Raw genomic sequence first — 5,000 nt, forward strand, 5'->3', positions numbered from 1 at the left:
TTTTTTCCCCATCCTCTGTTCTGCCACCACCTCTAGGCTGTCCAGCCCGGTCCCCACCACAGAGCTGGCCTTCTTCACCAGTTTGTTTAGCTTCGCAGCATCCCTGGCACAGATGTTTCCACCCCAGCAGGCCACGGCGAAGAACAGAACGCTGGCAACCACCGACTGATGAAACATTCGCAGCAGCTTGTTGCAGACGCCGAAAGACCTCAGCCTTCTCAGGAAAAACAGTCTGCTCTGCCCTTTCCTGAGAAGAGCCTCGGTGTTGTCAGTCCAGTCCAGTTTGTTATTAATTTGTACTCCCAGGTACCTGTAGGAGTCCACCCTCTCGACTTCCACCCCCTTGATGGTGATGGGGGCTGGGGTCCTTCTCTTCCTCCTAAAATCCACCACCAACTCCTTTGTTTTGCTGGTGTTAAGCAAAAGGTAGTTGGTGTCGCACCACTGCACAAAGCTCTCCACCAGGGCCCTGTACTCCTCATCCCTGTCGAAGTGATGTCACAATGAGACTAGGGGGGAAGTGATGTCACAGGGAGACTAAGGAGGAAGTTATGTCACAGGGAGTCTAGGGAGGAAGTGATGTCACAGGGAGACTAGGGAGGAAGCGCTATACTTCCCAGTAGAGACAGAATTTAGGGAATGATAGTAAAAGTAAGTGAGTAGCCTTGAGAACCGATGGTTCTGGAGCCTAACGGCCCTTAGGGGGCAGGAGCCTATCTTCTGTTTCAGTAGCGTGAGGCAGCTTGATGTACAAGTCCCCCCCCTGGACATGACGCTGGTATGTCGCAGGGTCTTACCCCCCCAATCCAACCCTTAATGCTGAGTGCCAAGCAGGGAGGCATCAGGTACCATGTTTATAGTCTTTGGTACGACTCGGCTGGGGATCAAACTCACGACCTCCCAAGGGCTCTGAGCTGGGAGGTTTAACCATAGTTAACTTCATACACACACAGACAGCATTCAGGGAGGTTTAATGGTAGTTAACTTCATAAACACACAGACAGCATTCAGGGAGGTTTAATGGTAGTTAACTTCATACACAGAGAGACAGCCTTTAGGGAGGTTAACCATAGTTAACTTCACACACATAGAGACAGCCTTTAGGGAGGTTTAAACATAGATAACTTCATACACACATCACTTCTCTTTCCACCTGACTGAAGCTCTTTGCATAGGCTTTGCATAATGACAGTTCAAACACAACCTGCTTTATCACCCTAACGTTAACCCTTATCTAACCTTAACTCCTCTTAACCCTTCCCTAACCGCTTTAACTCTCAACTTCCATCGGGTGATCAGGTCACCGTATATAATAACAATTGTTTTATTGCCATGCAATCAACTTGTCAGTCAATTGTTGGAACTTGGTATTTTATGCTCTAGGGAAGGGGTCGGCCATAGACTGCGCCCCTGGAGCAATTTAGGGGTTCAGTGCCTTGCTCAAGGACACCTCGATGCATGGCCAGCCGGGGTTCAAACCGCCGTGCACTGTGGCCTGCCGGGCCTAGCTTGTGTTCAGGTGCAGGGTCAGGGGTTAAGCAGGTGAAACATGTGGAAGGCACAGCAGCATGCTGGTTGTACGAGGTCATGACAGCTCCTGTGGAGTTCTCTAGAGAGTCGCTGCAGCCCTGAGGAGGACTACGGGTGGCTGATGACAACCATACGTTTGGATAATGACGATATTTGGAGCGTCTTTCTAAAGAGCCACGGACACTGTACGTATTCCTCTAAGTTTGGGAAACTTTCAGATAATTTCCATATGGAAACTTGGGTAAGTTATAGGTATTATAGGTAATTATAGGAAAGTTTCCCAAAGTTCCGGGAATTCTTTTTTGGGGTAAAAGTGAGTGATGTCATCCTGTGGCCTAAAGCTGTGTCACATGTTTACCTCAGCCAATGAGCATGAAGCTAGGTCAACACCCTGCGAGACACAGAGGAGATGGTGTGTGTGTGTGTGTGTGTGTGTGTGTGTGTGTGTGTGTGTGTGTGTGTGTGAGTGAGAGAGAGGTAACTGCTAGTTAGTCGCCCTGTTATTCAGTCTCTGCAGTGTAAACTGCCATCTGCCCAAGGGCATCATGGGACATGTAGTACAAGTGTGCATTAAAACCAGATGGTGTAGCTCATCCTGCATGTCATCCCTCCTCTCTCTCTCACCCATCCTTCCTGTCATCCCTCCTCTTTCTCTCTCTCTCTCTCTCTCTCTCTCTCTCTCTCTCTCTCTCTCTCTCTCTCTCTCTCTCTCTCTCTCTTACCCATCCTTCCTGTCATTCTCTACTGTCTCTCTCCCAATAAAAGCATAAATCCCCTAAAAACATATTTTTTAAAACAACAACTAAAAACGTTCAGGGTTAAGGGTTAAGTTTCAGTTCAGGTTGCTGGTGTTTATGACCTCTAGTAGCCTTTCCCAAAGCCCCGTTTTTATAAACCAACCTGTGAATTCCTCTCTTTTATAATGGACGCTAAGTTTAAGTGTGGAAGCACTTACAGCATGTTTATGTTGAGCTGTGGGCAGCGTGACTCACCAGGTTGTGTGTGTGTGCGTGTGTGTGTGTGTGTGTGTGTGTGTTTCTCAATGGACGTTTCTGTTTGTGGTACACCCAGAAACACCAGTTTGTCCTCATAGCTATAGTTTTTAGTTTTTGTCGTGTGTGTGTGTGTGTGTGTGTGTGTGTGTGTGTGTGTGTGTGTGTGTGTGGGAGGTAACTGGAATCTGGAAAAGTAAGGTCTGTGGCATGTAACTTCCACAAGAAAAATGGTGTGTGTGTGTGTAATCCTTCATCCTGCATAACTGCCCCCATGGTGTGGGTGTGTGTGTGTGTGTGTGTAGAAATGTGTAATACCTCAACCCCCACATTATAGGTATCACAGGTATGTTCGGTGAGGGGCTCCCGTGTGTGTGTGTGTGTGTGCGCCCCACCCCAGTGACTCACAGGTAACAGGAAGCTCCTTGCTGTGACCACCCAGGGACTAGTTAGTCACCGTCCAGACCACCTCCGTCACCACGGTTACCAACATCACCATAACATTACCGACAGCCGTTTTGGAACATACCTCAGGCGGGTTTCAACGTTGCAACGTTGGTGTGTGTGTGTGTGTGTGTGTGTGTGTGTGTGTGTGTGACCTGGTCTAGGTAGAGAATGACTCATGCATGACGAATGCGTGTGGAAACCTTTGGAAGAGTCACTACAGTGTGTAAGAGACCCATGGTTAGTGGTCGGTTGTGTGTGTGTGTGTGTGTGTGTGTCTGAGTGTGTAAATGGACTGTACTTGTATAGCTCCTTATTCCAAAGCGCTTTACAACGGCCTCTCATACACCCATTCACACACCCCCGCTCATTGGGAGCAGTTTGGGTTTTGGTGTCTTGCCCAAGGACACCTCGACACGTGGCCAGGAGGGCCGGGCATCGTGTGTGTGTGTGTGTGTGTGTGTGTGTGTATAAATGTGTTATCTCTCAACCCCCATATTACAGGTATCACAGGTATGCTTGGTGAGGGCGGCCGTGTGTGTGTGTGTGTGTGCGTGTGTGTGTGGTGGGACAGGCAGTACCGTACATGTCGGGGCAGGGAGGGGGGGAGGGGAGGAGACGAGACGTGGGAGTGTCCTGCAGGCTGTTACACAACAGAGGTGTCAGCGGGGCTGTGGCTGTGTGTGTGTGTGTGTGTGCATGTGTGTGTCTCCAACACGCCGTGATGTCATGGAAATGTATGTGTGTGTGTGTGTGTGTGTGTGTGTGTGTGTGTGCATACCTCCACGAACCTGCCATCTGAATTTAATAATTAATAATTAATAATTAATTAAAATTTGAATTAGAATTTGCCATTTAACAGACGCTTTTAATCCAAAGCGATTTACAAATTACAGATTACAGGGACAGTCTCCCTGGAGTAAGTTAGGGTTAGACAGTCTCCCTGGAGTAACTTAGGGTTGGACAGTCTCCCTGGAGTAACTTAGGGTTAGACAGTCTCCCTGGAGTAACTTAGGGTTGGACAGTCTCCCTGGAGTAACTTAGGGTTAGACAGTCTCCCTGGAGTAACTTAGGGTTAGACAGTCTCCCTGGAGTAACTTAGGGTTAGACAGTCTCCCTGGAGTAACTTAGGGTTAGACAGTCTCCCTGGAGTAACTTAAGGCTGAGGGCCCTACTGGTGGTGGTGTTTCAGGTGAGATTTGAACTCACAACCTTCTGATCATCAGTTCAACTCACTATCCACTATCCACCCAACTATCCACCCAACTGCGGCTGGTCTGGGGTGCTTGTTTTGTTCCCTTTGTGTTGGACACACACACACACACACACACACACAGGAGAGACGTGACTTCATTGTGTGTGTGAGGGCATTCACCCTGTAGTCAGAGCTGTTGCTAGCTAAGCCAGAACAGTGTGAAAGGCTCAGAGCCGTGTGTGTGTGTGTGTGTGTGTGTGTGTGTGTGTGTGTGTGTGCGTGCAGACAGGTCCGACGGCTCACATGAAACCTTATCACAACGCTGGGAGGAAGGGGGGAGGAAGGGGGGAGGAAGGGGGAGGAAGGGGCGCCTGAAACTGAGGGAGGAGAGAGGCTCCTGGTTTATCAGGTCCAACAGCTCCACAGGGTGTGTGGGTGTGTGTGTGTGTGTTTAGGAGAATGATGATGTTTCATTTTAAAGGCCTGTTGGGTTCCATTCCCAAGTTCTGAAGTGGTTCTTTTACCTAAACCACCACAAACACACACACACAGACCACACAAACACAAACACACACACACACACACACACACACACACAGACCAGACCACACTAGTGCTGTCATTACTATCACACTGACACTGCTCTGCTGAAGCTACTTCCTGTGTCCTGTTATCAACACGACTCATGTATGACATCACTGGTATGGTGTATGATGTATGGTATGATTGCTGCGAAAAATGGTACCCGATGCCTCCCTGCTTGGCCCTCAGCATTAAGGGTTGGATTGGGGGGGTAAGACCCTGCGACATACCAGCGTCATGTCCAGGGGGGGTACTTG

General features: G+C 49.0%; 1 protein-coding gene across 1 annotated transcript in view; it reads left to right on the plus strand.

Moving 5' to 3' along the window:
* LOC308175543 (CD9 antigen-like) overlaps positions 1-5,000 on the plus strand; it is a gene marked incomplete at both ends in the record, with an annotated part of 12,390 nt that overhangs the window by 1,692 nt on the left and 5,698 nt on the right.

The sequence above is a fragment of the Nansenia antarctica genome, assembly GCF_963989245.1.
Source record: "Nansenia antarctica genome assembly, contig: SCAFFOLD_591, whole genome shotgun sequence".
Taxonomy (NCBI): Eukaryota; Metazoa; Chordata; class Actinopteri; order Argentiniformes; family Microstomatidae; genus Nansenia; species Nansenia antarctica.